This window comes from Calypte anna, chromosome 1 (genome assembly GCF_003957555.1).
Source record: "Calypte anna isolate BGI_N300 chromosome 1, bCalAnn1_v1.p, whole genome shotgun sequence".
Classification (NCBI taxonomy): domain Eukaryota; kingdom Metazoa; phylum Chordata; class Aves; order Apodiformes; family Trochilidae; genus Calypte; species Calypte anna.
The window spans coordinates 38,759,629-38,782,217 of NC_044244.1; the positions used below are offsets into that span (position 1 = coordinate 38,759,629).

The window sequence follows — 22,589 nt, forward strand, 5'->3', positions numbered from 1 at the left end:
GATATTAGAGATTAGGCTAAAGCAATGCATCTCTGTTCCCACTTCTCCTTTCTTAGGAAAACTTGCACTCCAGTGTGATGCTGCTACTTGAAATTCCATGAACCAGGTCATGCAACAGGCAACTGAATGGAAAGAAAAGGCTGGTTTTCAAAAACCAAAGTTAGGTAACCCTTCCTGGAGTGCATGTGGCAAAATGAACCAGCTACCTGGAAAAACAGCCTGGAGAAGCTTGTTTTGAAACCTTATCTTTTGGTGGTAAATAGAAGAAGGATGATATGCCTGACTATGATGAATGAAAACTACACTGAGCACCCAGAGAGCAGAGTAAAATGTTCATAGAAAAAGGAAGACTTTAGGCTATAAGTTACATCACTGTGATACTGTCTTTGCCATAACACTGTATTTCTCTAAGCTTCTACATGTGAGAAATTTCCAAGCTACACACTGACCATTCCCTCAAAGCAACAGACAGAGAAAGTGAGAGGTTACTAGTCTGGGCCACCTAGACCTCTAATATATGTAAAAGGACAGGAGGAGAATTATAACCACAGGCTGTAGCCTTGGCAGAGCCAAGGCAGCCCGGGACACATCTGATGCTGTTAAGACACGATGCAGGTCCCACTCCAGACTGTGCTACTGAGATAGATGTGCCTGGGTAATCCAGCTGCTACATGACCTCTTCCAGTGCTCAGACAGAGGCTGTCTCTTATAGTCCTCTGTGTTTTATGGGAGATATTATTTCTCCAAGACATATTCTGCAGTGTCCCGTATCTTTGCAGTGGGGTTAGCAATCTGCTGCACTGCTGCTGACAACAGGTGGGACAGCTCTTTCAAAACTTGAACAAACCTGCCAAAATCCAGATGTCTGGCAAGCTGACTACACAGACACTATGTTCAAAGGTCAGGATCCATCTCTAAAACCACTGATTTAAAACCAATGCTGACTACAGTTGTCCTTTGCTTTTGTTACAAAACCCTGAAATTGTGGAAAGAATTCTGAATTTTGTTACTTGAAAACAGTCTAAAGCTCCCATGAAGAAGTTCCCTAAGGGTTGTAGTCCTTCAGAGTTAAGCTATCTACAGTCTGAGCTGGAAGAAAGCCCTAAGTTAACACAAGGTTTCACACTGGAAGTGTGGGAAGCTCGTGGTTTGACAAGATTTCCTCGCAAAGCCAGGTGAAGCTCAGTGGTTTCTGTGATATTTCACAAAGAATGTCTGGGTGCCTTTGAACTTGAAACTCAAAGCAGAATCCAACAGCTGCAAATTTAAACACAGAGAGACAAAGACTAGGAAAAAAAATGTTTGCATGAGCTCCTGGGAAGAATACACTGAGTTTCACCTGCTGACTTTTGAAAAAGCAGAATTCTATACACCCTCCTGTTCAACTTTAATTTAAATAAAAAACATTAGGGTGGTATGTTTGAGGCACAGTTTCATTAAACTTTTAACTTGCCTTAAGTGAGGTATCCATGGGTGGACTGCAGAGCCCCTGCCCACTGCTGTTGTTGCATCTACTCATGATGATTTCTAGAAGTTATGCAGTGCCATCCCCACAGGCTGCATCACAGCCCCTTTTCTAGAATCACCAAAGCTACCAAGTCTTAACTTTCAACAGTCAGGAGGGAATGAAAGAGAAGTTGGTTCTATGCCTTAAATTTGGAGAACCAAAATTAACAAGACAAATTAATAGCATGGCTTTAAGGTCTTGAAGTAATGTTTTTCTTCAAATAGTACTTTTCAGTTATTTTCTCTACTATTCAAGCATGATGAAACACTGAGCATTTTGGGGTCACCTCCATGAGGGGTATTATATTAGTTCACAACAGTGAGGATCTCTGTACTGTTTGGCACCTATTAGCTAGCTGATGCAGAATACTGTGAGCAGTCCCAGTCTTATGGCCACAATAAAGAGCAGCTTGTAAACAAGAGAGGGAAACCAGTGTGGAAAAATACCATTTGCAGGGGCATCAGTGGTCTACAGGCACATTACATATCAGCTTTGTTCTGTTGTATGCTAGGAGTAATTGTATGCTCTAGAGAATTTGCAATATTTTGTATTTTGACTGGGCTTTTCTTATAAGCACTGAAAACTGGAGAATCTACATGCAGTGCATACAGTTGTAAAGAGAAAAGCGAAAATTAATTTAGGCATGTAGGAAACAAAAGAAGAGTAAAGGACTATAAGAAGAGAAAAGACAGGTGAAACAGAAAAGGAAAAGTAATCTCATTGATTACTGACAGATGAGACTAAAGGTTAAAAAATAACTAGCAAAAACTGGAGGAAAGGTTTAGAAATCATACTGAAAATCAGGTAGTTGGGATAAAAGACTCAGCATGTTAATGATGTAATGTTTCTTTGACACATTTTTTCTCAAGTGCTGTAAACTTTTTGAGCTGTAAAGCAATATAAGTATTGTTTAATTTTGATTCTACTGTTAGATTACTAGAAAAATAGAAAAAATCTTAAATTTCATCAGCACAGTTTTGGTCTGTGGGGTTCCACTTCTTTGGTAAACTATTTCTTAACTGTTTGTAAATGTTGTAAGTTATACATGCTGATCCTAGAATAATATCCCCTGTGCCCCCATGTCTTCAATTACCCCTTAACATAGCAAAGCTGGAAGAAAATTATCCGCTTATATTAAATAGTTAACCAGAGCACCTCAGGGGAACTGCAGCATTTTTCCTAATGCTTTAGGTTCTGCCTATCTGAATGAAGTTATGGAAAAGAAAGGCAGAAAAATATTTTGTGGGGAATCACGAAGTATCACATCTGGCTTTTTATTATATAGTTCTGCATCTGATTTTGGCAAATCTGTTTCCTAATGGAGGAGCTTAATAGTTATACAGATGAGAGAGACTCAAACTGATACAGCTGTGAGCACATAAGTGCTGTGGTTTTTGACTGTGAACCTGGATAATACTAAAGTTGTAAAAATCATCTGCAATAAAATGAACTAGAGCAACATCAAACCCCGGAGTGCTTTCTTGTTAGTTTAAAAAGAACTAGACTTACCATTACGACCTAATGTATCTCTTTATATACATTCCTCTACTCTTCATCATTTATGTAAGACCAGTTGCCGTGACAACTAAAGTAATTGTTTTAATAAAACCATGTCCCCCTATATTTTAAGTACAGTAGACTTCTGAGACAAAGAAATCCACCCCACAACTCCAAAGACACAAAATAATATGACACGAAAAGAAGCTGAGGGAAAAAAAAAAAAGGAGAACCCTGCACACTGCATGAATTTTGCATGGAAGTGGTATTCCTGGTCCACAACTCCAAACACAAGCTTGCTGCTTATTATAAGCTTTATTACCAATACCTCCTGTACCCAAAGCTTCCTTCTGTGTCCCCATGGTAAACCGATCAAAACCTGTGCCTCTTAATTGGACTCCAATAAAATAAGCATAACACAATGCACAGTGCAAGAGTCTATGGTCTTAAATGCTAAGAGCTCTGTATCTACTGAGACTGAGGCATCAGTTAAAATCTGATGTGAGGTAGTGATGAAAGGCTCGTGAAGTGCCAGGGGAGAGTAGATCCTATACATCTGAGCACACAGTCTTCAAACAAGACTACAAAGATGGCCCAAATGAGGTATGTCTTTGTAGGATCAGGCCCTTGCAGGGTAAGTAGCAATTGTAAGGTTTACTCTTAATTACAAAGACATGGAAATGTGTAGGCCTGGTGGGGAATTCAAGGAAGGAAAATGTGAACATCTTGGTTCACTGGAGTGAATTGCTAAATCTTATATTCTCCTTGCATGTTGGTGTTCTTCAGGTAGAGACTTCTGTGTGCTTAATTCTTGCCTGAAATGACTTCTAGCTATTCCACAAAGTTATTCAGACCACTAATAGTTAACAGAAAATGTAAAAAAGAGAACAATCACACATTGTCAAGGGAGATGAAATTAAATATCCCAACAGACATTCCTGTTCATATGACATTCTGACCAAAAGGTTTCCCCAGGTACTGCAGTAATAACAATACAATTCGTTTCATTATTAATGCTAATTGAATGGGAATTTAATAGAAGAAATAGTTTGAATTAGCAATTTCATTTAGGAACTCTGGACTGGTACCAGTAACATCTGTCTCTCTGCAAAGCGACGACAGCTTCAACTTGAGGTTTGCCTCCTCTGCAACATTAGGCAGCATATTACTAATCCAGAGTCAAGTAATGATTCTCCTGCCAACTTTAATGAGTTTACAGCTACCTAAGCAGGCTTCAAACAAACGAGCACAGGTAGCATTAGCAGCATAGCCACTGCAGCATGGCCTTTGCAAAACACTGGTTTATCTTCCTTAGAGGCTAATCCTTTCTACTGCCACATCCAGGAAGCACCTTGACCCAGACCTCATTTGGGTACCTCCTGTAAAGATGAAGTTCTGGCATGGGCCTCAACCTAGTTCTCACTTGTGTGACAGTGACTATGCCAAAAAGCAGCACTTGGGCTAGCAGTACACTTTGATTATCTGCATAGCATGCCTGGATTGGCATCTGATGCACTGTGGTAACTCAAGATTGCAGACTCACCATTTGTGCATTACCAGTTTCAACATCAGTAGCACTCGTTCTTCAGAATAGGTTCCCTAAGGACCAGCTGACTCCAGTGAAAAGCACCACCCTACAAGACCAGAGCGTTTTGTGGGTGAAAGAAGCTACACTTGAGTTGTATCTGTAGTTAACACTTCAGCAAAGGCAAATCCTTATTTTACTCATGCACGCTCAGGGTTTGTAAGATTGATTTTTAAGCTCTCCTCCCTGTACCCCAAAGTACTTATTTTTTGAAAAAAATTTGGAACTGTGTAATTAACACCACTTTTCTGATTATACACGTGAGGCTCCTTTCTGAAGATATATTGACACATAAATTCTGCACAAACTATTCTTCATATATTTTTTACTTTCAAAAGTTTCCCTCTCCAACATCACATATTACTGAGTAGGAATCACGTACAGATTACCTAGTTTAGAATTTCTCTTCACAGGAGTTTTATATTTCAAAGTTTCCATCTTTTATTCCTTTGCAACTGTGAAAGAGTTAATCTCACATCTTAATGGGAGTTTGCCTGTAATAAGAAAGCATTAAAGCAAGCCAACAATAATAAGCTAAATGAAGGCCATTCTTTTGCCTTCTGTCAATATTTTCATAGCAACAAATAGATCAAACACAAGATTTTTTTTAAGGCTTTTATTTTTTCCCTCTTTGTAAATCATAAATGCTTTGGTATATTTAATTTCAAAATGAGTTCCCTGTGGATTAGTCTAACACGATGGTTTAAAAAATCTTCCCAAACGCTACAATATCTTAGATGGCGAAGTATGCAAAATGTTCTGCTATTTCCCCCTGCTCATTTTCTGGCTTTACTCTTCACCTTACACCTAAAGACCAAGCAGTTAATCAAGTTTCATAGTCCTATTCTGAGACTTTAAAACACTGTAACATACAGTTTTCCAAACAAATGAATATTTTAGAATATATTCAGAGAAAGATAATTGAGTGCCTAAATATCTGCAACACCACACAGATACAGGTGTCATACTCATGTGAGAAGAGGTAGAAAATTTCCGCCTGCCACATGAACTCAGCCCCTAAAAAGCAAGAGGAATACTTGCACTTTGTGACCCTGTGTGGGTGCTGCTTGGTGTCTGTCTGTGGGAGAAGGATTTGAAATGTGTTTGAAGACCCAACAGACTGCTAGTCTTGAACCTGTACCAGTTTTACACCTTCCTAAGCAGTCAAAAGATAATTCTGCCTAGTGAGAGTTACTTGTGAGATGTTACTAACTTTTCCATGCAAGGGCTTTGGTCAGACTCTAAAAATATTCCTTCGCAATACTTGTTTGTCAGAGATTTAATTTGAAGACTTGAATGTTCTTTCTCCTGTCCTTCTGTCCTTACTGGTTAAATATGACCAAGGGTTCCTCAGTGAAACATAAGAACAGCTTTAACATAGGGACACAAGCCTTCCATTAACACAATAGGTGGGGCCTTGGTTCCAACCCCCACTAAATCTCTTTGATGCTTATTTCTTTTCCTGGAAAAAGCATTTGTATAAACTGTCAACTCTGCCTCAGCTGAGTGGTGGCAGTGATAGTCTACAGAAGGGGTTATACCACAGCCTCCATGCAGAGGGGAGGTCCAGGCTGGGCTGCCTCCTCCCTCAGGTAGTTAAATTAGAATGAAGACTTAAAACTGTAAGAAAAAGTGACAGAACAACCTTTCTGTTTGATAAATCACCATCTCTTCCAGCCGTGATGTCTACCAGCCCAAAAAGGAGAACATCACAAAACCAGCCTGGGATCACCACTTCCTCAGGTGTCTAGTGTCCTGCCTGGATCTTGTCCAAAGTGAAGGTATTCCTCCCTAAAATTTTGCTAGGGTGGTAAAAGTAGTTATAAATTACTTACAAACAGCATCCTAAGTTTAAACAAATGTCTTTGGAGAGAGAGAGGCAAGCATGCAGTCTGAACACAAAATAATGAATGCTGTCAAAGAAACAAAAGTCTCAGCTGCAACTCCAAAAGATTATGTACTTCTGCTTTAGCATGGATGCAGTTTTGGTTACGTACCATGTATCTGAAACAATTGGAGTGTTTTTTTTTTCTGTGCTTATTTTGGAACCAGCTATTTTTAAGGTCACAGTCCTTGCTAAGGGAGGAAACTGTGTCTCTAGGGTATTGGGAATTAAACAGAGGAAAGAAACAGGCACAGAGAAAGTAGCTGCCTTACAGGGAGAACTCAAATGTTTTGTTTCCTTCCTTGTTCAGCGTGCAGACAAAAAAGAACTTCACAGTAAACATTAACTCATGTTTTTTTAAAAAATGAATGTAATTCTGAATTTCACAGGAATTCTTTTTTTAACTTTTTCTCTCCTGGAATCCCTTCTGATAAACTGCAACATAAAGGGACATTACCACTTGTTGATTGGCATTTACAGGGCCAGAGGTTAGGTTTACCACTCTCCTGTCTGTGTTGAATTACATCATGGGACCTACATCAAACCTTGGAAAAGAGACAGAAATCAGCTACTGCAGAAGGCACGTACTGTGCTGAGACCACAGACTTTTGTTCCAGGAACCAGAGGAAAACAGCAAAGGAATGGTGCAGGAAAGGACATGAGTGAGTGAAGTGACAAGCTGTGAAGAAACCCTCAATCAATGCAGTTCCATTTTAGGGAAATGAAGTACCTAATCTTACCAGCCTACAGCCTGCTCTGTCCCTGCTTGAGGAGGTCATGTATGTTATCACAAAAAAGCCACACTCTGTAACTGACAAATGAAATTCACTCCAGAGTCTTAGCTGTGAAGTAATGCAAAGAAGGATAAAAGTCAGCAGGTACAGGGAAAGAGGCTTCTCTCAAAACTTAATCGCCCATTTACAAAATTCCAGTGTTATTTATTTAACCAACTCTGACCTTTCTTGAGGCACTGGTACTGTAAATGCTCATGTGCAGGTGTCAAAGGAACATCATAACTGAAATAGTAATACCTTAGATCAGGTGTTTCTCAATCTGTTTTGCTAGGATAGCATCCCTAGAGAAACAGAAATAGCTGTACTGTATCTCACTAAGTCAGGGGCTACAGCTGTTTCCAATTCTGTCCTAGGCTCTGCATTTGCAGAAGGGAAATGCATTTGGATGTCTTTTTCCCACTGTAAGAAATACACCAAGTTTTCAGCAATCCCTCCCTATAGCTAGCTTCAGCTTCTCTTGCCATATCCCAGATTATGGTAGATGTCAGGTACTTTTCTCCAACTTTAGAGCCAACTTTTAGAACCTTGAGGGGCACAAGATTTCTTCCCTGGCTCTAATTAAACAGATAAAGCATCTACATGCAGGGACAGCATGTGCAGCCCAGAGAACATGCAATGTCAAATAGAATTGGTTAGGGAACAGTGTGACTTGAACAACACCAAGGAGGCTGGAAAGTGAAGGAAGGCACTCCATGCCTTAACAGTGGTATGACACTAGACATAATCAGTTCCTTACTTACAGAGATGTCAGCGAAATAATTAAGAGGAAGTCTATAGCTTCTACTCATTACTTTGGCCTAACTGGGATAAAGAACACCAAGAAAGCACAGAAGTTCTTGAAGGAGAAGATTATAAGAAAATTTTGGGGAAAAAAGCTGGGGAAAAGGAGGTAGATACAGGGTTCTACTGAGCTGAAGAACAAGCAAGAATTTGTTCAAATTATTCTTGGAGTTACTTTGCTTCAGATAGGACATGCTGTGTCTCACACACTGGCATTACAGTAAGAAACTATATTTTATTTCAGTTAGGATTCTCAAACTTGTGACATAATTAAAATTTAACAGGAGCCCATTACAGTATAAAATTACTTTCTCTTCAGAAACTGTCTTGTAGATGTACACACAATTTATTTTTAGGTGATACCTATGTGTTCATACATGCCCTGACATACCTATATCCTACTTTCTAGTGACACAAAGGAGCTACACAGCTTTTCCTTTTAATCACATGCATAGATATTCTGTAATATACACAAAAGTAAGTATGTAAATATACAGATCAGGACTGATTGCTGCTGGTGTGAAGAGAAACTGTGACCTCTCAATCCTGTTTAAACACATTAGTAGGCGTTTATAAAGTCAAGCAATATTTTCAGCTACATTAGCACAACTAAACAGTCCTTGAGGAGTAAGAGAACTGTGCATGCTAGAGTGAGAGTTTCAGAACAGTATTAAAGCCATATATATATAATTAACACATTAAGACTCAAGCTTTTAAGAATTCAAGAAGGTGATTAAAAGCCTCTAAAAAATGTGGAAGCTGAACAGATAGGAAGAGCACTGGGTTACACTGGACCAAAAGTGAAGGACTGAGGCTGAGGTACTGTGAGGTTTTCCATCAGTTTAGTGGCCAGCAGGGTGTTCTTACTAAGCATGCCTTGCAAGTAGGTACTGGTTTTGATTCGTTAGCCTTCTGAAAAAATACACTTTCCAAAATGTGAAGAGCCTGCTGTGTTTATAGCAATGTTTTGAAATGTTGAGCTTTTTTGTTTTGGGGTTTTTTTTAGATGTTTTTCACAATGGTTTTTTGCAATGTTTTTTAATTAAACTACTATGGAGCAGAAAAAAGAATTGTTAAAGCAAAAGATAACTTTCTCATCTTCCTAATGTATGTTAGGTGACTTACCAAAATGCTTTTCTATTGAGTCACACCACTTCTAAGTCTCCTTTGGTTGCTTTGACATCGTATCCAGAACAGACAACAGTAAGCAGACTCTGGTTTGCACGTTATCAGTGAATCTGAAATAAAGAAAAAAAATTGTTCGGAATTACTTTTATTCTCTACATCTCAAGGAACACAAGCACTGTCAAGCTTCAGTACTGACATATCTGAAAATCCCATTGTCAAAAACAACATCCCAGCTCCTCAGTACCAAATGACTCCATACAAGATGGATCTAAGTGAAGAAAATTTTAAAATAAGCTTCTTACCCATGGCACTTATGATGTCCAAGAGCAAGTCTGTTTTTTTTGGGTTTTTTGGGGTTTTTTTTTGTCTGTTTTCAGTGGTCTGCTGTTCAAAATATGACCATTGCTTAAAAAAACAGGAATTTTTTCTATATCTGAGTCTCAGATTTTCACTGTGACCATTTCAAAACCTTTCCCTAATGGAAGAATGCCACATTTGTATTTATGTATTTATGAACAACATGGCTCATGCACTTTCATACTGACTGGAATACTTCAATAAAACCAAAAAGCTTCAGCTTTTTGTAGCTGCATCCAGTGAGCATGCAAAGCAGAACCCAAAATGTCAATCTAATTAATCTCCATGGCCTTGCTTTTATACATGAATAATGTGATCACGATTTTTATCAATAGCAGGTAAGAGTCCATATGAGTTCATAATGCAATAATGAATCTCCACCACTCTACAGCAACATCAGACTGTGTAGAAAGCACACAGTATTCTAGAAATCTCTGCAACAATTATGTAACTTACACTTTCTGGTTTTTATCATCAACTGTTCTCTCAGTTGACAAAAGATCCAGAAAAAGTATGTGAAGCAAAGAAATTCTGTTGCATTGAATTTGAGAAATTAAGTGGTTGAAAAAAGTCATCTACCTTTTACACTATCTGCTTTGTCTAGGAACAATTCCAATTTCACCCTTGGGACTGTTCAAGGGTGATACCAGAACTGTTCAGTGCATTTAACATTATGCCACTGAGCTGCAAAATCCAATCATGAAGATAATAATGTTTGCTACGTTCGTAATTACTCCAAGCATCCCAGTACCAAAAGGGAGAATACAAAAAACTAGGACCACTTTTGTTAAATAGAACACTTTGCAGTCATGGTCATTTCAGTCATCGTCAGGTCTGTAAACTCCTTTGGAAAAACAACAAAATCTACAAACCCTGCTTTATGGCATATCAGGTGCTAAAATCTAGAGTGAAAAATTCTAATAATCTTCTGTACAGATCAAGTTATACTCAGTTTCAGTAGCTGAACTCTGACTCTGTACCTCTTCAGAAAGTTATGCGTTTTCTCACTTCCGTGTGAGCGTGGTGCAAAAATCTGCTGCTGACACAAGCAGCATCAGAACCAACAGCTCTGTAAAAAGCCTGTAAATGTCATCCACAAAATATCTTTTAATTAAGAAGGAAAGCACACCCATGATGGCATCTGATTTTTTGTTTTACTGCTTTTAAAACTTTACAGCTTACTAAGTCCAAGTAATGTGCCTGCCATTTTGGTAAGGAAGTGCAGCTTTTTAACACATCAGCAGCAGCAGTTGCTGTATTATTCACATATTCTTTCACTTTCCCTAAGGTACGGATCCTTGAAAAGAAGTTTTGATGGGGCTTGCTATCTTGAAGAAAAAGGTTTAAATAACTCTACAGCAACAAAATACAACTTCTCTCATGTTCCTGCATTTCTAAAGACATAAAGTAGTATGAATAAAATACTCCTAATAGCAGCTGCTGGAATTACTCGACAAAACACCAGAAAAAAGGTGTGTTCTGATGCAGCTTAAAATGCATTATACAGTTAATCTGACTGTGTTCTTAAAGTCAAAGGGACTAAACCAGGAGACTGAGTTCTGAGGTAAAATTCATGATACGGTTTTCATTTAACATGTGCTGCTGCAGTTACTGAAGAGGTCTAACACTTGTTATTCCTCAAAGCACTGCAAAGTAAAGACTCATTTTTAAAATTAAAAAAATATTAAAATTATGTATTAAAATTATTTTTATAAGCATCAGTAGAAATTCGTCTTTCAGGAATACTGTTTTCTGACACATATAATTACAAATTGAACAGACCAAAGTAGAATTTACTTTCTTTTCTTCACAGATTTTTTTCTACAATGGATATGTTATTTTATGTGTAGACCTGCACTTCAAGCATTACTCCGTTATTTCAATTAGTAGATAATATTTTAAAATATAATGTAAAACAAAAGAAATAACAAGAACTTTCTAAATTATAAATAATAAATTAAAAAGAAAACCAACACTCAGCTTTCAGTGTCAAACTGAAAGCTTGTCACTTCAAACTGCTCTGCTTCTTTATGGAAATTAAAGTTTTATGCTGCCAGTACTGACAATCCAATATGAGCCTGATCCTTTGCACATAACATTCAGTGCTTTTGCTCCAAACTTTCAAAGCCAGTCATGTTCTGGTTATCTCCTTCACACCCCATATGTGTCCTACAGCACATTAAATCCAACTTTTTGCACTCCTGAGAAAAGGCAGTGCCAGCACTTACATCATATTTTGTATGTCTACAAACAGCAAGTGCTGATTTCACAGATTAAACAGGTTTTCTCTAACTAACCACAATCTATGTATTGCAGTGCCACACGGGATTTCTTCCTGCTTTACTCTCTCTAGAGTTTTACTGTATCACTGTATCACTATCCATTACAATGAATGTACATTTCTGAATGCATACATACATACCCATAATATAATACATTCTATGTTTTTATCCTCTGAAATATGAATTAACACATTTTCTTTGGTGACAGTCTGCTCTTTTGTCTGTGCACTATCAGCAAAATATAACAGTGCCCAATGGACTTCAAGGAAGAATTAAAAAGAGGAATGAAAAATAGTTTATGTGGTTCCCTTTTTTTATTTGCCCAACTTAATCAGGTGTGTCTCTTTGGTGTTTGTGCAGATAGACACTGTTTTCTTACAGTTATAAATAATCACTGAGATTATCACCACAGAAAGAAGTTAGTGGGGAACAAACACATACAAAGCCTTTCTGGTTTTGTTTATTTATGCACTGTATTTCATAGCACTTTTTCCTATCATAAGTCAACCAGCTAGATGTTGCTGAAAGAAACCTCGTCCAACAACAGCATGAAATGAAAAGAAGCCTTGGAGTTATTTTCTCGAAGAAACCAAAAGAAAACTAAAACAGGGCACAATGTTCAAACACCATTGTATTAAAAATGATATACTAAATTTTATCAGCTGGGGAAAAAATGGCAAGCTATGTGTACCACTTTAGCTCTACTGTTTTCTTAATTCTACACTAGTGCTTGTACCTACAAAAGACTTCAGCTAAATTCCAGTTTAATCTCTCCCTAGACTGTCCTGGAGACATTCTATTTAAATATGTTCTCATTTTCTTCATGTCATGTTATGTGTTTTTCCCCTGGAAGTGCAGTGTGTTGTCCTGAGAGGGTAATACAGATAACATTTAACACATAATTGTAAAATAATAGTAGCATTTATCAACTCTGAATTCCACTGACACTATTAATTCTCACAGACTATACCCAAATAACTGAGGCCACAAGCTCTGGGACTCCAAAGTACTGCAGAAATACTTCTAGCTTCAGCAGCAGGGAAGGAGGAGAAACGAGTAGTCAATGTGCCTGAAGCCCAGTGTCTGAACTAATTCCACGTCCTGGTTCAGAGACTTGCCCTTAGAATTCTGCCTTACTGTCAAAAATACAGTGTTTGTGTAATCACAAGGAAGCAAGAAAACCAAAGGACTGATAAAACATATCTGAGTATCCCTTTCAATGGCATCTAAGTTTTCAGTAGCAGTTTTACACTTATTCAAGAGCAAAACAATGGAAGAACCACAAAGTTTAAGAGGAAGTCTTTAATACCAATTTTGTCTAATTGTTCATAAAAATATCCTCAAAGCAGACACTTACTAGACACTAATAAGCCTGTGTCTAGCTCCAAGGATGTAGATGAGATATGTAAACTAAATGATGTACGAAGTAACATGTACCATTGATGTAGATATAACCTTAAAACCCACAAATCTTGTCTAAAATCCATGTGAATTCAGTTTACAAGAAGTTCATCATCTTTGATTTTTACTAACTAATGGTAAATACGCTCTTTTGGCTGAAATACTGTTGCATTTTCCAGATTCCTACACTCAATTAAGTGGTTGCTTTACCACATAAATTCTGACATTTCAGCAGCAAGTGCCACTGGAGTAGCACGAACTTATACTCTCATGTCTACTTCTAAACTGTACTCCTGCCCTGAAAAAGTAGAATGCATATGACAGATTCAAAGCACTTTGTATGTCTGACCAGTAACACAATTTGGGAATGACCTGAGAAGGTTGAGCATATGACTAGAATTCTGCATATGGGTGGTTCTCCAGATCTCAGAAGAAGACTACGCTGATCAGTCACCAAAAACTTTACTGAAGCCTAGTTAAGAGAAAACCAAACGTCCTTGCAAGGAATTTAACCTTTGCCCAAATCCAGTTTCCACCTTCATCACCAAGAAAAGCTACCTGTGGTAGCCTCCATGCTGGTCTGTGGGTAGGAGCCAAAAAAAACCTATCTGCCTTGCCCCTGTTACTCTCAAAGGCTGCAGATCATCAGCACTCTGCTTAAAAACCTCACTGCAGGGAGATCTGCAGCTCACAACCTGGGCTGAGCGGCCCAAGGAGGACACTGGAATGAACTCGGGTAGCTCAGAGGGCAAGTCCATAATGCTGGACAGAATCCCAATCTTTTTAAAGACCTAGAAGGATCTAAACATCCAGAGGTTTAATTACTGAAGGTAATGAGCTTAAATTCAATAAAGTTGTCTGTTTATTTATCTATGCAGAGGAAGATAAGAAAAAAAAATAAATTTCAATAATCGAAATGAAGTAACTGGCATTAATCAGGGAAGAAAAATTTGTATTTTGTTTTAAAATGCAATTTGCATATAATACCTACTTAGGATTGTATTGGAGAGTTCACATAAAATATTTTAACATTCTAAACTGCAACTTTACTGAACTGTACAAAATCACACCTATTACTTCTATAATTTTCACTTAAACAGAAACCTAGTAAACATACATTTAATTTCAGTACCTTAAAGAAGTAGCAGCGCTGTACCTTTGCCTGCACTCTATGTCCATCTTCGCTGTGCCCAGGACTATTTTCAACTGCAAATGACTCCTTAAGCTATAAATGCACAGTAAGATACATAATTGGCTGCATGACTGAAATGGCCTCCGGAAAGAGGATGCAAAATCTGAACTGTCACCTCCAACTCTGTTTCTCAGTGACACGGAGGCAGAGTTCCACAGATAGCTGGGAAGTTATATTAAGAGGTTGTGTGATGTCCTGCCAGGGTCTTTACTAGGCTTCCAGAGTACAAAGGTCACATTATTTATTTATAGAGAAGGAGGATACCGTACAAACCATATGAAGTTTTATGAATCTTGTACTTCTGATCTCAATGATTCTGTGAAAGAGTGTGACATACATCACATTTTGAGAGGGAGCATTAAAGCATGCCTGCAAATGAAAGGTGTCCTCTTTATCTACTATATAGTCTTGACTGAAGAAGAAAGTCAGGACAGATTTTCAAAACAGATTCTCTATTTTCCAGTGATTAAAGTTCACACTGATGTTGGATTTTCAGACAACCTCAGCAATAATTAGTTCCTGCCTCAATTCTTATGATCAGATATTTGGAAATCCTTGGGGTCCATAGAGCTGAGTATTTTTGAAAGTCCAGCCTTTTGTTCCAGTGCCTAAATAGGGCTTGACAATCTTTGACATTCTGGTCCTAATCTTCCAGTGCCCCAGTATGTCAGAGGAAAAGAAAAAGACCCAAAATGGTATCTTTTCCCCCAAGCAGTATCTTTGAATAAAAGTAGTTTAGGATATATGTGACCAAATATTGTATTGTACACAGCTTCTGTGAATTTTAACCTGGAGACTCATTTAAGACTACATTGCTGTGTAATGTTATGTAACGTCATACAATACATTTACTAGAATATATTTCCAAAAAGATTTAACAAATAAGACATCTCAGTTTCAGTGGACTAAAAAACTTAAGTCTATTTGCATTAAGAAAACTTCTCAAAATGAAATCAAGTAAGGAAAATCTTACCCCAGGCAGCAAGATTTTATGATGATTAAGTTAATATCAGTCTCTCAGTATCATGATTTTGTGTGTTTGTTCAGCTGCTTGTTTGGTTTTGCAGGAGTAGTCTTCAAAAGTTGGTGAGTAGATATAAATTTTTATACTTTGCTCTTTACATTGTTTTTCATTTGAAGCTCTTAATGTGTCTTACAAACACAGCAAGGAGCTCTTCTTTTATTTAACAGGAGATGCTCTAGAGGGACGACCATGTCTGAGGACAAAGAGCATCTCAGGCAGCTGCCACTTGCTCATTCCCAGCTCTGCACTATGCCTGCTTGGAAGGACAGATAAATCTGGTCACTCTTTTTATGCCATAAGCTGTGGGTTCCTCAGACACCTTTTGTCTCATCTTCCCACTTCTCTACCATTCCTCTCTCTTATCACTGCAAATATGAAAATCACTGAACACGTTCACCTCGATAACATCTCAATTAAGATCACTGGTCTACACAAAATGAAGGATATTCAAAACTTATTAAATGATGCAGAAGTCAAAAGCATATGGTATTTATCAAGCAAATATTAAAATATATATATGTGTGTGTGTGTGTGTGTGTGTGTTCTAGTGGTAGTAAATTTTAGAAACAGGGAGGTACCTCAAGACTAATACACTCAGTAAAGTACCCTAGCATATACTTGTAGATATACCATGTCTGAACATGCAAGGGAGTTAAACGTATGCTTAAATGCTTCCTTTAACTGGAACCTATTATGAGTTTTTCTGCTGTCACCAAATTTGCCCGTGCTTATAATTGATATGGTTGCTAAGTTATTTCATTTACAAAGCTGCCCTGTCCTGGATTACTTAACTGTGTTCTATCTACCACACTGATCTAAATTCTAAAAATGAATCACATTTCAAAAATATAATCTCTATAATCCTTTACCAGCTTTGCTGTCAGATTCCATAAAGCATCCTTCCATCTCCAGCTATCAGGAGGTAGTTTCAAAACAAACAAAAAGTGGTTCTTCATAACACGTGTTAAGCTGTGGGACTCCCTGCTACAGAGCAACATGGATGCTTGGAGTTTGCAAGGCTCAGAGAAAAATCACAGAGTAGAAATCCACTGCAGTTACTAAATAGAAATAAACTATGCCTGGCTGTGTGCATCTCTGGAATGGCTGAACACCAAGAGATTACTTAGCTGAAATATGATACACAATTTCCTTGTTCTTGCACACTTCCTTAGGCATTCAGTTTTGGCCAGTGCCGAGGACAGGTGACAGTCCGAGAGGCTGGATGAGTCCACAGCCTCCTGGGCTCATTCTCATGCTCAGATGATCCAGCCCTTCCTAAAGGAAACTTCGACTCCTTGCACACTGCTGTTGTGTGAATGATCAGCAGTAGCTACACAAAATTTAAAACATTACACTCTGAGGCTTAACCAAATCCTGTTGCAGATTACTGGCTCAAATTGAGCAAAAAAAGTTTCAGCATGTTTTAATTTTTCTTGTTTTAAGGAAAAAAAGTATGATTTTTTTTCCAGTTCACCCAAAACTGAATAGCTTTAGATCCAGTTTTAGAATAATAGAGGTTTCATGATTTTTAAATATAGTTCACCTTTTTATTAAAAAAATAATTTTTAAACAAAAAGTGAATTATATTCAACAAAAGCAAAACTGCTTCACTGATTGCCTCAAGTTCTACCCATCAGTTATGAAGTTTAATGGCTTTTAATTCTATATGATCAGCAACACAGATGTCCCCCAGCATTCCTTGCTAAAAACTGCAAAAATGATTGAACTGTGATCCTGATGATCTTTAAGGTCCCTTCCAACCCTAACCATTCTATGATTCTATGATAAATGCTCTTTTGCCACTTCCCAATTCCTACTTGTTCCTATCAGAATCGGAAGAAGACATTCCACCAGAAAAGTTTTTCTCATTACAATGCCACCTGATTCTGCAGATTCAGATAAATAACAGACTTATGTGTAATTCTCTGGACAGATCCTCCTAAGGACCCTTTACAGCACACAAGAACAAAATTAGAAAGTGGACAGGGGACATGACTAAAGTAACACAGAAATTTCACAGATTTTTATGTGCCATTTAATGCTTTGTGACCAGCCAAGTGCATATTTTCATCTTTCAGGTGAAAATTTTAAGATGCTGGATCTCAAAATGGATTATAATTGTGCCAACTGAAATTTCATTCAGAGAGACTTGGCAATCAGTTCCATCACTTATAATCCATAAAAAATGCTTTGGCTGCAGTGTAGCACAAAAGATGCGGTTACTTGGAAAAATGCTTTCAGTTTCAGGAATGAAAGGCAAATTTTAATGTTTTTTAGTTTAATGTTAACTACTGCATTGTTTAGACTGAAGGTGAGAATTTTGCCTCCTGTCTTTATTCTAAGCAGTTTCTTTAAAATGCTGAAAACTGCCTTGCACTACCAAAGTTGAAAACATGTTTTTGTGATTTTTAGCTAGGTAGGATTATCACCAAGGTGCATGTTCTCTATGCACTGTTGGAGGCTCCAGGTCACCCTAACTAATTTATTTTTGAAATGTAGTGAGACAAATTTCAAGCACTCTCTGAGGTTTGGAGTCTAACTCATCTTTATATAATTTTTAGTACCAATTATCCTGTGGCTTTATTCAATCCCCCTATCTGCAAAAGGCTACTGGGATCTGTCCTGTGAACCCCCTCCTTTTACTCTAGCATACTTCTTTGTGATGATCTCATTTTCCACACATACATATATTCACATCCCATCTGTAGGCTGATAACTCATAAATCTGCCCCTTCTTTCATCGCTGGTCTCATTTCATCTCATCCTGTCTCATGTCTCTTCTTGGGTGTTTTTTTGTCAGTTATGAGTCATTATAACACAGGCTCAATTCATATCTGAAACCCTCTTCCTTCTTCACATTACTGTTCAGTATATGCTACTTAGGTCCAAAGAGCATCCTGCCTCCAGAAATGAAAAAAAAAAAAAGAAAACCAGCTCATGTTTTTGAACATTATCAAGGAAACCAAAATTTTAGATCACAAATTCAGGAACTTCCAACATTAAGGCTGTGAATTAAGTCATCATCATGTCTTAATTTTTAAATTTTCTTCCTCCACAGTATCTTCAGTGCATTCAGATTTTACAGAGGACATTCAGGTAACCACTGCTGCCTAGTCTTCATTTTGAAGTAAGAACTGCTCATGCCTGGGCTGTATAATAGGTGCAAAGCTCCACTTCAAAACAAAGGCATCCAAATATCACCACCAACTTAACAGCACCCAGACATCACTGTCAGCACTCAACATAGATTCAATGTTCAAAACCTGATACTACTGCACTTACTGAAACCATTGCCTTGGTTACAAGATGCAGCAAACAGGAATGAAAAGTAGTGGTTGACACAATTAACTGGAATAATCCTGTATCACATTCTCCATTAGTATTTTGATATTAATTCTTCCAACATTCAAGACAGTGCTTTGGAATGAGAAAGACTAGGTATTAGAGAGTTTTGCAAAGTTTTCCAAATAGGAAATGTTTCTTTTAAAATGCCATCATCTTCTGGAAATACTGACTGCAATAATATACTGATAATATACTGATTTCAGGTTTTTCAGGTCTCTAAATTACAGAAAAATTGTGAAATAGAAGTACTTATTCTATGAAAAACAAAATAAACTAAAATCTGCACCTCGCAAGCCCAGCAACACTTGTAAGTAGTTTTATTATATTATAATTGTAATTTATTTAGGAAATAATGTGTTGGAATAGTGTTAGAAACATGAAAGGTTCGCAATGAGTACTAAGTACAATTTTCTCCCTGAAGAAGGAAAAAAAAAAAATCTTCCTTTCTAAAGTAACTTGTTAATCATAGTTATTCAAATCATAGGTAGTTTGAAATTTCTAAGAGAAAAATATGACTTGTGGATTTTTCTTATTTTGAGGGAATTAGGAATACTTGAATGATCTCAACTTGAATCTCAAAGTTAAGCCTTTTTTTGCCATTACTATGAGTTCTTAGAATATTAAGCAAGGTCAGTAATTAATACCTAAAATACTGGATGTTCAATTTGACCATCACCTCTGGGTACAGAATTAGTGCTTAATTTCAGGTAATAGAATGTTCTGAGGCACTATTCTTCCTATCCATTGTCAATAAAAACTGTATAAGGTTCATTTCTCCTGTCTTAACAGTGTTAACTCTTCTGAAGGAACTGCATAACTGAGTAGTTAAGCACTTCATAATCTTGAGTATACTTATGTTTCAAAAGGCTTAAAAGTTAAAATTATTTCGATAGAATTAATCTTCTTATAGAAAAACAGTATCACTCTTCAAAGTTGAAAAGAAACCTTCCCTAAACCTGCATTAGGAGCTTCTGACAGCAGTTTTCATTCTTTTAGTTTCCTTACAGAGGAAATTGTAGCTCCAAAGAGAAACTGAGGATGTTTCTGAAGGCCAATGATCTGACGCAAGGTTCAAGAACCCTTGGAAGAAACCCAAGAGTTTTCACCACTGATGTTATATTTTCTGATGCTACTGCTATCCATGACTTGCGCTGAAGGACAAATGTTACAAACAAACAACCAGTGAAGACCAAACACTGAAATGAAAACTACTAATAATGCTACATCATCAGTCACTGGTCCCACCTGTTACATCTGTATTAAGTGTAGCAAAATCTGATGCTCTGGGATTTAATATCAGTTTTGCAGGAGAGTCAGTTGAGGCTCATTCAGATGAGGCAAACTGCATGAAGTCAAAGAAGTAGTCTGGTAGCAAAATCTGAAAGAGTACATCAATACTGTCTCCGAACGCACTGCCAAAACCACCGGAATGCACATATAATAAAATACAAACTTGAATAAATATCTGGAAGCTGATACAGTGTGTAGTTCAGGAATTTAAATATTACTCAGAGTGACTTTGCTGTTTACTCATATTTGCTTTTCAGACAGCCACATATGGTATAACATTTAACAAGACTGATTTTTCACCTATTAGTGATATAACCGTTAAATATATACCCTCAGGATGTACCTCTGCTTTTGTATTTTTCTTTAAGCTACTTAACTATGAAAAATAGTCTGCATTATTACATATAACATTTTAATGATTGTAATAAGACCACAATGACCATACATGTAAAATGTTTTTTCTGAATGCACTTTGTATTAATGCATTCTACAAACACAACTCTTACCTTTGCGCCTGTTAACATTTGCTTCACTGAATTAATCAGCTACAAAGGCACCTAGCTGTGTACAGTCAATATCTGTACACTATCCTAATGCAAAAATGTATGTAATTACTAGTTGCTATTTAGTTATCAGTTTGCACATTGATAGCACGTCTGTCATCACCTGATCACAAGGAGCTTTGAAAAGTAACCACACAATTGATCTCTTTGCTTCAGAGATAAGTAACATAAACAGACCTGTACTACTTACCCCTGTATGTAGCTGTAAAACAAAAATCTATAATCTATATATCCTATAATCTAGGAATTCATATACTTTTTCTAGATTGCCTTTCCTAGACTAGAAAGTCTCATTTCTGCACTGTGAAGAACTTCACATGCCTTACTTTCTTTGAATGGGACATACACACTATTTAAATATCACTAAAATCTTTGAGGCCTGGCAAGAGGCACACACAACCTTCTGTCACCTCTGGGAACCAAAATGAATTTCACCCTCACTGTCAGCCTAATACAGGCTTTACACTGTTCACAGGATCTAATTCCTGAGGTCAGTGGGAACTTTATAGTGACTTAGCCCATAAGTAGAGACCTGTTCACTTTGCTTCAGTGCATGTCAGAAAAAAATCAGCATTCTCCACCATTCCTCAGGTGGCCATCAATGCTCTGAGTAGTAATAGATGGTAAAAATTTACTTAGCTAACAGATGTGATGGAACACGCAGAAGCATCAACACATGTTGAACACTGAGCTGCAACTCTGACACAGTACCTTTGCAACTCGAGCTTCTTCTTGAAATTGCATGGTGGCATTTTCACTAAACAGCTTTAATTCTTCTTGTGACTTTTCCAGTTGTTTTATGTCCTCCTATCACCACTTTGTGAGCGTTAACAAGAACATTTTCCTTCAAGTGCAGAGTACCCCACATCACTCACTGATTACAGGTATCATCACAAAAGCACAAATACCTGAACAGGAGGCAGATTAGTCTCTAATGTCATCTCTTCGTGTGTGTTGAGTTCACTTTGCCAGACTACTACTTCATCTTTTAGGAGCATTCTGAGACAGATATGCTGTAATGAAAAGAAGAAGCTATCTGAGTACATATTTAGTTAGAAAAAGCAGAATAGGCACAGCAAAAGCCAAACCATTATTAAATAAACATTTAAGTACTGTTAGCCCCTACAGTCTGTTTCACTGATAAGTGTGACATATCATGCAGAGCAGATAAACAAGAAACAGTAAACAAACGATGTCATTTTGTAGATCAAGATGGAAAATATTTGCATTGTTTCTTTATAAAGTGGTTTTGAACTTTTTAACCTGAGCTGTACTCATGACTACTGGCAGTGCTCAATGCTTTGCTGGAGTTAGTGGCTTCTTTGCCAATCCCTGCTCTTCTTCCCTTCTTCATTTGAACCAGAAAAGCATATTAGTTGGAGTACAGTGTCTCCACTATGGTATACAGACACCTCAATGCTACTCACATTGTGGAGTATACAAAGTACAGCAGAACTATAATCAAAACTTAATGAAAACTTTCCTGATATCAGCTACTCAGGAATTGGGAGAATGATCAATAAACCATTTGGGCTACACTGAGGCCAAGTTATCCGCCACATAAACTGGCATAAGCTTGCATTGAGTACAGTCAGTGATGGTGTGCCAGTTCATAGAAGCAGAGAATTTGGTCACTGCATGTGTAAAAAACTGTGAAACATCTTTAAATTTATCAGAATAAACATCAGTCCTTCTTTCTCCAGTTCAGTAATAAAATGTTTGCTCTGCTTCTGTGAGTCAGCTAGATAACATTAATGTAAAGATGAAATCACACACACAAATTCTGCATTCTCAACATGTATCTAGATGAGAATAAAAATGTTACAAAATGTCCAAAGCATACTTCAGTTCTTCAGTATCCTTAATTACCCTCATCTTCCAAAAAACTAATCCAAAAACCTGTCTACTCCTCTAACATCCTTGGACCCTAGGCAGTGAACCCCTTCCAGGTTGAAGCAA

The 22,589-nt window shown here is 37.4% G+C and overlaps 1 long non-coding RNA gene across 1 annotated transcript in view; it reads right to left on the reverse strand.

The window, feature by feature from the left end:
- LOC115599622 overlaps positions 1-22,589 on the reverse strand; it is a 78,950-nt gene that overhangs the window by 12,975 nt on the left and 43,386 nt on the right. The window contains exons 4-5 of the long non-coding RNA XR_003988545.1: positions 21,539-21,643; positions 9,174-9,286 (exon numbers count right to left, since the gene is read on the reverse strand). This is a non-coding gene — a long non-coding RNA (uncharacterized LOC115599622). The remainder of the gene's footprint in view (positions 1-9,173; positions 9,287-21,538; positions 21,644-22,589) is intronic.